Below are 13,204 nucleotides of genomic sequence, written 5' to 3'. Positions count from 1 at the left end.
TTTCATGTAGTCCACGGTGGTACGTCTCAGGTCATTCACACCAGCATGGACAATGACCGAGTCATATTTGTACTTGCCTTGGAGTGACCAGAGTGCTTGTGTTATGTGGCGGATCCTAGCGCCCGACAGGCAGCTCACCGTGACCTTCTCCTTGTTCAGCCTGGTGAGCGGGACGTCAGTGTGCCTGATGATAGAGTCACCTATTACAAGTGTATCAGGTGTGCTGTTTTGCCTTAAGGGCTGTGACTGTTCGGCACGATGGCTTTGTGAGCTATGTGTTGCACGTGTTTTGTTTTGGGATAACGGTTTCTTGTGTGTCTGCTTTGGAGGTCTCTGCTGTTTAGGCAGATTTTTATTTAGAGCCTCCGAGTATGTTTTTGTGTGTTTATGTGTTTGGTTTGCTGTCGTGGTAGGTCTATGTGAGACTGGAATTGTAGTGAGTGTGGTTTCCTTCTCCTCCAGACTGGTTACGCCAGTACTGAGTTGAGAGAGCTTAGCCTCCAGTTTGGCTATATGGTTGCATCTCTCACATGTGTTGGAATTTGTTGGGAGGAGGAGAGGGTTGTCTGTGTACATGAGGCAGTTGTAACATTGCCTCAAGATTCCGAGATTCACTAGCTGGACCGGAGAGGAGATTGACAACTGACCTTTGGACATGCTAGAATAGTATTGGGAATTCCTTTATACTTGAAACAAAGGGCCAATGGGGAACAAGGTACTCAAGGGGAGTTTGTGAGGGTGTAGTGCTTTTAATTTTTTAGTGCTGACTTATATAATTGCTTTAGTGAGCAAGTGCCAGGTAACTTAAATGCAATGTGTTACAGGTAACTTAAATGCAAAAATGACAAACAGTAACTTTCTTTCAAGTGAAACAAGGAAATAAGTTCAGTAAGCAATGCAGATATCACTAGGGATCCACAGAAGCACTGAAAAGCCGCGGTTTAGGTGGAATTAGCGTTTCAGGGAAATAACAAGCAAACAGACAACAAGCATACAAACAAAGCTAGATTCAGCAGGCCTGGATCTAGTCTATGCTACAGCAAACAAGGTGTACCAATTTCAGTAAGAAACAGTTCAAATATGCAGGTACTATAAGCCTTTAACCAGAAATTCCCAGCTCAGAAGGGCAGAGTCCAGCCTCTCCTCCCACAAGAGTGCAGACCACAAACCTTTTTAATGTAAAATAATTGGCCTGAAGCCCAAGTGCTTAAACCAGAACTAATACACTTTTAGAATAACAGACACTGAGCCCTCAATCAGCAGTTCCCAACTTAGAAGGATGTAAGCTACCTGTCCTGCCACCACAGTGCAGGCCACAAACCTTCCTAATGTAAATCAACTGGTCAGAAGCCCAAGTGCTTAATCCAAAAGACTTAGAATGATAGCTACACTTTAATCAAGTTACTACCAAGCAGTAATAAATACAATTGAATACTTTAAAGAATGCCTTGATTAGTGCTCAAGTTATACAAACAAAGCTAGATTCAGCAGGCCTGGATCTAGTCTATGCTACAGCAAACAAGCTGTACCAATTTCAGTAAGAAGCAGTTCAAATATGCAGGCACTATAAGCCTTTAACCAGAAATTCCCAGCTCAGAAGGGCAGAGTCCAACCTCTCCTCCCACAAGAGTGCAGACCACGAACCCTCTTAATGTAAAATAACTGGCCTGAAGCCCAAGTGCTTAAATCAGAATTAATACACTTTTAGAATAACAGACACTGAGCCCTCAATCAGCAGTTCCCAACTTAGAAGGATGTAAGCTACCTGTTCTGCTACTACAGTGCAGACCACAAACCTTCTTAATGTAAAACAACTGGTTTGAAGCCCAAGTGCTTAAACTAAAAGGCTTAGAATATGCTACACCAAGCAGTAATAAATACAATTGAGTACTATTAAGATGACGCAAAAGCAAAATAAAGTAGGAAGAAACACAAATACAGTAAAAGCAGATACATTTTTTTTTTTTTTTGAGTGAGCAAATGAGATTGGCCCAGGAGTTACAGGACAGAAACAAGTGCAAATGCAGGCCTTCAAATCAGAAAGTTGAGAGAGATGGAAGACTGCCCAAATGGCCAATAACTACAAATTCTGGGCCAGAACCACTCCTTATGTGGTAGACAGGTTACCTAATGCTTACCACTCCCACTGATAAGCTAGAAGGCTTCCCTCCAACACAGAAAGGCTTGGTGGGCTCAGAAGCTTACAAACAGTCCCGGATACAGCAAATCTGTATCTGGAACACTAATTACAGGAAAGGTAGGAAACAGGCTTACAATTTTTTTTTTCAGAAAAGTAGCAAAAACAGTAGTAAAAACAATTCACATGCAGTGCGAGCTGGCACACTTGAGTATGTAGCAGTATTAGTCCAAACACAGTTTGAAAAAATGTAATTAAATTAAAAAGGACTAAAAGCAAGTGCAGAAAGGGTTTATTAGGTAGAATGCGGTAAAGAAATGGGACTAGGGGAGTGTCCTAGATCAAATCTAAAATAGGGCGGGCACTGCAAAAGCCACCAAATTTAAACTACAACCAAGAATAGGGAGGGGTGGGTGGGGAAGACAGTTTCAACAGAGATGTGAGGAATCACAGTGCAAATTATAAAACCAGAAAAATATATACTGATCTCTGTATATTTGCAGAACAGTAAGACAACAGATATCTAAGCAACACTTTAGCTCTATAATACAGAATAATACAGAAAAATATACTCAGCTCTATATATTTGCAGATAGTCTTGTAAGGCTCTCTCTCAGTGCACAGGTTCCAATTTAAATGCAGACTGTTATTAACAGGTCAAATTAGGGGAACCTGGAGTTAAGCAACATACAAGCTATAAAAAACAGTTATATCAGCTGAAGACAAGGCAGAAAATGAGGGGGTGGAGAAGACAGTTTCAACAGAGATGTGAGGAATCACAGTGCAAATTATAAAACCAGAAAAATATATACTGATCTCTGTATATTTGCAGAACAGTAAGACAACAGATATCTAAGCAACAATTTAGCCCTATAATACAGAATAATACAGAAAAATATACTCAGCTCTATATATTTGCAGATAGTCTTGTAAGGCTCTCTCTCAGTGTACAGGTTCCAATTTAAATGCAGACTGTTATTAACAGGTCAAATTAAGGGAACCTGGAGTTAAGTAACACACAAGCTATAAAAACCGGTTATATCAGCTGAAGACAAGGCAGAAAATGGGGGGTGGAGACAGTTTCAACAGAGATGTGAGGAATCACTGTGCAAATTATAAAACCAGAAAAATATATACTGATCTCTGTATATTTGCAGAACAGTAAGACATAATATTAATAAGAAAAAAACATTAAATAATGTTCAACACACCTACAAAAACACTGCTCAGACCTGAGTATCATCTGAACAGACAACACAGGAACTCATACTTAACAATGTAAACCTCATACATTTGAAGGGACACTGACAAAAGATTGAAGCAAGGGAGAATGTAGGCATTAGGCTTCATCACAGTAATGCTGACTGTAACATCCCATGATGTGTACATTACACCCTGCAACCTAATAAACGTATGAGAGCAACTATCTCCTCATAGTGTTGTCAGTCTGTATTTCTATAGCGCAGCAAGGCTAGGCACATTTGAGCTACAATAACGGAACTAGTGTGGTCAAAACTGAAATATTCAGTTTTTGTCATAGAATGTGAAATGCCATTTGGTGACATTTCCCATAGGTGCATGATGCTATGTGGTGTGCAAATGATGAGGACAAAAATTGAAGGGTTGTTTTATGGAATATCTCTGGCCATGTGTGTTGTGTGGTTCTATTTTTTGACCAGACTAAAAAGTGTGAAAAGTGGTTTATAGGACAGTGGTGAATTTGGAGGAAAGCAGAAGGTATAACAGGAGTCATGGAGGTGATGCTGACAGACTGTGTCCCAGATGTGCTGGGTTCCTGTGCAGCCTGTGTTGGTGCTGCCACAGCCACTGTGGAGGTATGGTGGTCTAATCTACAGTGGCTGGTTTAGCTCCATGTGCTGGCAACTATTTGTGTTGCAGTATGAATTATATTTCCAAAACATAAATACATAAAAGATAAAAGAAAACTGAAGAACTGCAGCAACTACATGCAAATGTAAGGTGTTATTCAGTATTAACAGAAGGATGTGAACTTTAAGAAGTAAATAAAATATGACTATTATATTTATAAGTTTATTCATTTGTATTTTTATCTCAGGAAGAATAAAGGCCCACATGGGCCTTTTACAAACTCAGTGTAGGAGTATTGTCTGGTTATATGACATTCTCAGTCACTCAGTAGGCAAATGGCATCAGAGGGAATCAAGCACTGGACAACAGGAAGTATCTTATTAACAGCTTATAGCCTTAATCCTCTGTGTTCTCAGTCATTATCACTCGAAAGCTATACCCTGGGATTCAATAAACTCCATGTAGAATAGCACTATTACTGCATGGAGTGGTTCATGTCTGTATAGCACAGCAGAGAGCCTTGCATATTCATGAAGGTGCGCTGCTGTTTAACCAACACAGACATGAACTGTGAACAAGTACAGGGGGTGTGTTTAAGTGGTGCATGGACATTGAACACGCCTCCTGCACTCAGAAAGTGCAGTACGACACTTTCTAATAGGATCTGGCATAATATTAGATAATTACTCTAATATTATGCCAGTATTTCAGTGTCCGCAGACACTGAAATGAAATAAATGATAATTTCAGTGTCTACGGGCACTGAAATACATATGGTAGCAGGAAACAATGCAGGGGGTGTGTGACAGGTTCTGTGACACACCCCCTGCATTGTAAAAGTGCTGTATGACACCTCTGCAACCTGCTAAAGCAGGAAATGTGTACAAATGCATGAATAATGGGGGATAAATCCCTGAAAAGGGACACCTCATATATATTGCCCTCACAAACTTAGAAAGTTGATAGAAAACAAGTCATGCAATCGCTTGAATTACAGAAGGATAGAAGTCTGAAAGCAAATGTATGCCAATATTCCCTGACAGAAGACCATGTGGACAAAGGCACAAATAATGGGGGAAAAACTATAAAAATAGGGACACTTCTGAAAAATTGCCTCGCAGACATTTGTGGTGGAGAGTTTTTCGCAATAATAATAATATAATAACTTTTTTTTCTAGGCTAAGGAATGTTTAAGCATTGCTAAGCATGTGTGTGCATTATGGCTCTCTGCTTATCATAGCCTAAACATCCCATAGGAGATAAATACAAATATACCAGTGAAGTTTCCAAGTTGAGGTAGTGTAGTGATTAGTGTCCTGGCTTTACATGCAGCTGTTCACGGTTTGAGTACCAAGCCAGGTGACTTCTTTTTATATGGGAAAGTAGTGTGGAAATTATTTTTGTGAACTTTTAAATTATGTAACAACTGTTTTTGTCAACCAGGGTAGTGTAGCTGGTGTATAATGTAAGTCTGAGTGCATATAACATGTGAAACCACCCATGTACACACAACTGCCCCATACAGTATAGTCACACCCCTTGCCAATGTATGGAAAACACATAGAGGGATGGCATGCAAAGTACATCATATACACTTAAATGAAGTCAGTCCTCTGATATATTTAAATCATTTAAAAGGAGCAATGGTTAGCAATGCTCAGCTATGCTTAGCAAGTGTAACCATTCCTAAGCCATGAATGCTAAGCAGCAGGCAGCTCAGCTAAATTAATTTGCAAACTGTTAAACACTGCTCAACAACTTCCCCTTTAAGCAGTGTTAAAACTGGCTTACCGGATTTGTGCACTGCTTAGCAGAGCTTAACCTTTTCAAAATGATCCAATGACAGCAAAGAATGAGAATATCACACTACTTAAACAGTGCAGGTGGGAATACAGCCATAATCTGATATAGTCCATCTGTGCAGATACAATGGCTGGTGTAGGAGAGGGAGTGCACTTTCGGGCACAATGCTGGAGCATTTGGGAGTCCAGGGTCATGGTTGGACTCTTAGTTAAAAACCATGAGGAGAGACTGCTGCAGGTCTAGTACCAGGGCTCGCAATACAAAGTGCAGGCCTGGGACCATCTTGCATGTGACCTCACTAGTGCTACTAGCATCCCCCGGACTGGTAACCAGGTACGGCACCACTATGCCTACCTAAAGTGTAGGAAGGGGGGAACTCTTGGACAAGTGGATCCAAGATGGATTGGCCCAAAATGCTCTAGTAGTGTCTATCACTATCAAGTTGTCTGTAGCAAATACTAGCCTGAGAATGTGATAGACTGATATGCATAATGTGTGTTTTTCTCCCCTACAGCTGCAGCAGAGAGGGCTATGAACATGGAAGCCCATTTTGACAGACTGCTGTGGGTGCGCTGACAGGCTGCTGAGTACAAATCTATTATGTAGTATTTTGTTAAAATAGCTAAGAAGGAGTACATTGTTTACTGCTAGTAGGTTTACTGTTACTGTGTGAACTGAATAAATAAACAAGTATGACTGATGAAAATTGAAGTACAATAAAGACCTTTAAAAACTGTTGTGTTTATTTTGGTATGTTGTTGTAGACATATATAGAATATATACATGTTCTTCACAGCAAATATGGCTGTGACAGTATACATTAACTGAGGTGCATCTGTGAACAAGATGTTAGGAGAAACTGTAGATGTGTAGCTGTAAAACAAGATATAAATGAAATGTGAAATATATACTGCACTAAGCTCTGAACCTTGAATAGTAATATGTCAAGTATCAATGTGTGTACCATGCAGCATTGCCTTGTGTTAACCTTTGCTTTCCAGGTTGTAGTAATCCAAAGGAGTAATGCACAGTACAACAACTATCTGTCATGCATGCATCACAGAATTACAAGTTCAGACTGTCTAACCAAGAGACCATTAGGGAGAAACCATTGAAACACAAAACAGCAGCTCTCCAGTAGTTCAGTGTGAAGAGAAATAGCTTAATTATTAAAATTTTGCACACCCAGACATGATTCGAATCCAGGGAGTGGTACTAAGATGTGTGCATATCTACACACAAGGAATCAAGCATAAATGTAAAAACAGTCAGGTAGTGTTAACAGATATTTTCCCCACAGGTTTAAAAGGTAAGTAAATGTTGCTAGTAGCTGTATGAAGGGTATACTAATAAACTGTGTACAACTGTCCAATTGTCCAACAACATGCCTGTAAATGACAGCAGGGTCGGTGCATACAATATGCACTCTTCCCAAATCATACCTCTCAACTGTACAGATATTCAATGAATGTCCAGATATTTGTCTCAGATTTATGGTCTGTTTTACATAAAGTTTTTGTGTCATGGCAAATCAGTGGCAAACCATTATAGACTGAAGTTAGAAAATTATGATAGACATACAAGTGTCAGATGTCATATCCATCAGAAAAGCCATGCAAATGCAAAACCTATTATTTTATCAACTTTCTAAGTTTGTAAGAGCAATATCTAAAAATTGTCTATGTTTATGTGCCTTTGTCCCTCTCTTATGTATGGCTTTGTCCAGATGTCATGCTCTAAGAGGTTGAGAGGTATGTTTTCAATACATGTCTCTCAAGTGCCATGCTGTCATGGCTAATGGTCATTGCTGCAAATAATCCTGGACACAGATAGGAAACCAATTGACATATGCCAGTAGCACACTCACATAACAGCAGTTCAGGATACCCCTCCTGTGTCAGATAAGTAACCCTGTCTTGTACAAATCCCCTCCAGTCATGTACCCAGAGTTGTCACAGTTTGCCTCATACCATTCCATGCTGACAGTTTAATAGGTATGTTTGTACTACAGAAGCTATGCCCATAGTTAGACGTAAAGTGAGGGCAGACCCATAGAGTATTGAGCAGTACTGTTGTGGAAAATAGAAGCATAAACATTTGTTAATGGATTTTCTGTCTCCCCCCATCTGCATCAATAATTACTATAGGTTTGTTGTGCTCCAACCCTAATGTTGGGACTTGTGTTATATTATGGTTAATATGCTTGATTGCTTGCATGTTAACATATCTTGTTCAAATAACATTGTTGGTGGCCTGTTGCCGTCAATGTTACTGGCATACTGTTATGATGCATACTGTTGTTCCATTTATGCATGTGTTCTGTTTGCTATGCAGCTGTTTCAAATCTGTATTATTTGGTTAATTGGAACACCCATGCATGATGTTATAACTAATCTTGAAATGTGCTGTTCATGACTAACTAACATATTTTGTAAAACCTCAACACCATAGCGCATTTGGGAAGGCAGATCACAGCAAATCTGCCTGTCTCATCTCATCTGGCCATGGTGCCAGCCTCCAGCACATCTGAGATCCAACCCAGATCGCCATCATCTGCTGGTCATGCACCACCTTCAGGTGGAACCACCGCAGGGGTGTAGACAGGAGGCTGTCACCCAAAGTCAGGTCTGGGGTTTGGTATGCAGCACCCTTCGATCCAAGTTTGGAGAGCAGCTGTGCCAGACTGAGGTCTGCCTGGTGTACCTCAAGGGGCAGGCCACCCCTCCTGTCCAACCCCAGGCACAGCCACCTTTGAGCCATGATGGTGCAGTGGTGACTGCCTATGGGTGGGGTTCTCAGTCCCACTGTAACCATATGGGGGCCCATGGGCTTCAGATTCCCAACCACCCCCTTGTCGAATGTTTTTACCCCCTCATATGTCATATACTACCCCTGTCTGCTGTCTTGCTAGTCTTGTCTGTCTCCTTACCCAACCTTCCTCCCCAGATGTACCTAAAATCCTTCCAAAACATCCCACTCTCACCTTATAAAAAAAAGAAAAGGGCATCTGCACCCCCTCCAAAAAAAAAAGTATATTGCCTCATACATAGCTATCCATTTCACACACAAGTCCACTGGACAAAAGTAATCCGGTCCAATTGGCTTGACAACACATTTCTGTTGTCCTCACCCATCTCTCTGGGATTTGAGTGTCCAAATTTACCTCCAAATTCTTTAAAAATGCACAGCTGTTGCTGTATGAAAATGGACAGCTATGGACCTTCCCTACACCCCCCCCCTACATCCTTAGCTATCTTTTATATTGTTTTTCCCTCTGTGTGCCCCTTTTTCACCACTTTCTTATCACCCCTTTTTCTTTTCTTTTAAAGAAATTATCACTGGTGTAAGTGTGAGTAAAAGGCAGTAAGCTGGTTTGAGTGATGCTAAGTGAAGCCAACACAGATAAAGAATCTGTATGGTTAACCATATGTTAGCATTGCTTAGTGTCATGCAAACCTGTGCAAACCTGCTTACAGCTGATTAAAACTGTTTTAATCACTCTGTTTCCATCAGCCACTGTTCTGCCTAGCAACAAAATAATCATCTCTGCCATGACTTGAACCCAGGGCACTGTACACCATAGTCAGAGTAATGTACCACTACACCATCTGAGCGGCGGGTATTGCCCGTGCTTTGTCAAACATATCATGCAGTAGAGTCATTCAACAGTAGGGAAAAGATTCTGTAGAATCAGTCAGGTATATATGTATGGAGATGCATATATATAGGTTCACTTCAAAATCCTGAAAGCTCAAAATCCTGAATCTCAAAATCATGAACTCAAAATCCTGAAAGCTCAAAATACTGAAAACTCATAATACTGTATCTCATAATACTGAAAAACATACAGGACACAAACACTGACTGTATTGCAGCAGAAATACATACAGAAACAAAGAAAAGATAAACTATATCAGTCTAAACCAACTATAAGCAGGGGAGCAAACTCCCCTGCACCCCCCATGTGGGAGGCTGCACCCCCCACACCCCCTGCTACTTAAATAGATCAACTCCGAGATTGCACTTCACTACACTAAGATGACTTATGTTGTAGTATAGTACATTAAAAGGGAACATGATTAAGGTTACAACAGGCAGTCATGAAGCATGTAATGGTATGTCTGCCATTTTCGTCTGTGAAGTGCGATCTCAGAGTTGATATATCTGTAGATGAGTAATATGTTTCTGTATATATTCCTGCTGCAATACAGTCAGTGTTGGTGTCCTAGACATTTTTCAGTATTATGAGATTCAGTATTATGAGTTTTCAGGATTTTGAGCTTTCAGGATTTTGAGTCCAGGATTTTGAGTTTCAGGACTTTGAGCTTTCAGGATTTTGAAGCGAACCCATATATATATATATATCTATAGGGAAAATATATACATAATATATATATATATATATATATATATATATATATATATATATATACACACATATATACATATATATATATAAAAGAATATATATACGTATATATATATATATATATATATATATATATATATAGTCCACTACATAATCTCGAAATTTTGAAATACTGAATTTCAAAATCTCGAGATTATATAGCTGAAAGCATTACATACCGAATGACCAGAAGTGCAAAATTCAAAATCCAGATGTACAGAGATATTGAAGTAGCGCTTCTGGTGTTGCGGTTTGTGGATGGATAGGTGGAATTCAGGTAAGTATCTATGTGTAATGTGTTGGTTACGGGCTTTAGTGTGTGTTAGTGTGTGTTGTGACTGTAATGTGTGTGTGTAAGGGATTGTAAAATGTGTGGGTGTGAGTTTCCCTTGTGTGTCTGTTTGTGAGATCTCAGAGTTAGTATATTTAAGTAGGGGTGTGTGGGGGTGCAGGGGGGCTTGCCCCCTGCTTATCTGTAGTGTACGATTATATGTTTGATTGTGGGGGGACGTTGTGTCTATGTGTATGTGTGTGATGTATGTGTGTTGTACATCCAATATTTCGAATTTTGCTCTTCTGGTCTTTCGGCATTTAGGGCTTTTGACTATATAGTCTCGAGATTTTGAAATTCGGTATTTCAAACTTTCAAGATTATGTAGTGAACCCATATGTATATATATATATATATATATATATATATATATATATATATATATATATATATATATACATCTATATGCTCATAACATGTAGTTGAGATATACCTCAGAACCATACCTCTCAACATCTTAGTGCAAGACGTCTAACAAAGACTGTCCAAATGAGGGGACAATGGGCCAAAACTAGAGACATATTTTATATATTGCTCTTATAAATGTTGAATGTTGCCAGAGTGACAGGGTTTGTTTCAGCATACATTTTCTGAAGGATGTGAGTTCTGAAATTGAAATGTATGTCATCATTTATTGACAAAAATCCTCAGATCATCACAGTGATTTACCAGGGAAATAAAAATAATGAATCTGTGGAACAGACCAGAAATATGAGAAATAAACCTGCACATTCTGAAACAATCCGGCCATTTGAGAGGTATGCTCAGAACCCCTTAGTGTAATAAATCTGGACCAAGGCTGACAAAGTTGGGGGAGAAAGCCATTCAAATAGGAACATATCTGAAATACTATAGATGCTACAGATAAGCTGACACAGTTGCTGCAGTAACACCGTCCTGTTTGTTCTAACATATATTGACTGAAATAGCATAAGTCCAAAACTCAATTACTTCTCGTTAGTCAGTGACTTAAATCCTCACATCATCATAAATACACAACACTTATGGGGGCCAGGCATTAGTACATCTTACAAATATCAGAACATAACATCACATTAGAGAAACTACACTCAGCTACTAGACATCTCACCAAGCACCGTCCAAACTACACTCAGACTGAGACAACACTAACCCATATATGTATTTGCAAATATATCAGGCACTACAGGGATGTAAGAGCACTGAAAAACAGACACCAGTGTGAAAGTGCATACCCACAACTAATTTCACCACAGTCACAATGACATACCAGTCAGCCATATGAACAGTAGAGTAAAAGGAGTGTGTGAACTAAAACATCACATAACGTTTGCCATTCATACGTTACCCCTACAATTACTGGCCCAAATCACCATGTAGCATGACGCCTGACTGTGGAATTGGACATGTCTCAGTCTGCCCCTACAAACATATAGAGCTGATAGACCACCAGAACCTGGAGCAGCATGCACAGTCAGGTAGAAAAGGAGCCATAACACATACATCTGACTCCCTCCCTACACTGGACAAATAACATTGAAACACTACACTGCTACACAATCCTGACAGTCTGTCAACAATTGCCAGAAATACATAGACCTCTTAACTTTTCAGAGTCCCACAGAATGTGCAGGCTTTGTCCTCATATATAAGGTCTCTCACACATAACTTGTTTGGCATTCTGATACATCACTGAGATGGTATCAGGAATGAAGGCACTAAATAATGATATACCCTACCTATCAACCTCTTACTGCATGACATCTGGACAAAGCCTGACATACTTGTGGACAGAGGCCCAAAAACAGGGGCATATGTGAAATATTGCTGTTATAAACTGAAACAGTTGCTGGTGTAACAGAGTTTGTTGTAACATATCTTTCTGAGGGATATGAAGTCAGAAACACTGAAACACAATATTCAATTGTATTTATTACTGCTTGGTAGTAACTTGATTAAAGTGTAGCTATCATTCTAAGTCTTTTGGATTAAGCACTTGGGCTTCAGACCAGTTAATTTACATTAGGAAGGTTTGTGGCCTGCACTGTGGTGGCAGAACAGGTAGCTTACATCCTTCTAAGTTGGGAACTGCTGATTGAGGGCTCAGTGTCTGTTATTCTAAAAGTGTATTAGTTCTGGTTTAAGCACTTGAGCTTCAGGCCAGTTATTTTACATTAAGAAGGTTTGTGGACTGCACTCTTGTGGGAGAAGAGGCTGGACTCTGCCCTTCTGAGCTGGGAATTTCTGGCTAACGGCTTATAGTGCCTGCATATTTGAACTGTTCCTTACTGAAATTGGTACACCTTGTCTGCTGTAGCATAGACTAGATCCAGGCCTGCTGAATCTAGCTTTGTTTGTATGCTTGTTGTTTGTTTACTTGTTATTTCCCTGAAACTCTAATTCCACCTAAAACGCGGCTTTTCAGCACTTCTGTGGATCCCTAGTGATATATGCATTGCTTACTGTACTTATTTCCTTGTTTCACTTGAAAGAAAGTTACTGTTTGTCATTTTTGCATTTAAGTTAGCTGTCACACATTGCATTTAAGTTGCCTGGCACTTGTTCACTAAAACAATTATATGTCAGCACTAAAAAATTAAAAGTACTACACCCTCACAAACTCCCCTTCAGTACCATGTTCCCCATTGGCCCTTTTTTCAATTATAAAGGAATTCCCAATACTATTATAACATGTCCAAAGGTCAGTTGTCAATCT

The sequence above is a fragment of the Protopterus annectens genome, chromosome 2.part0 (assembly GCF_019279795.1).
Source record: "Protopterus annectens isolate FY-2018-M chromosome 2.part0, PAN1.0, whole genome shotgun sequence".
NCBI lineage: Eukaryota > Metazoa > Chordata > Ceratodontiformes > Protopteridae > Protopterus > Protopterus annectens.
The sequence above is the reverse complement of the archived record's forward strand: the minus strand, read 5'-3'. Positions refer to the sequence as shown.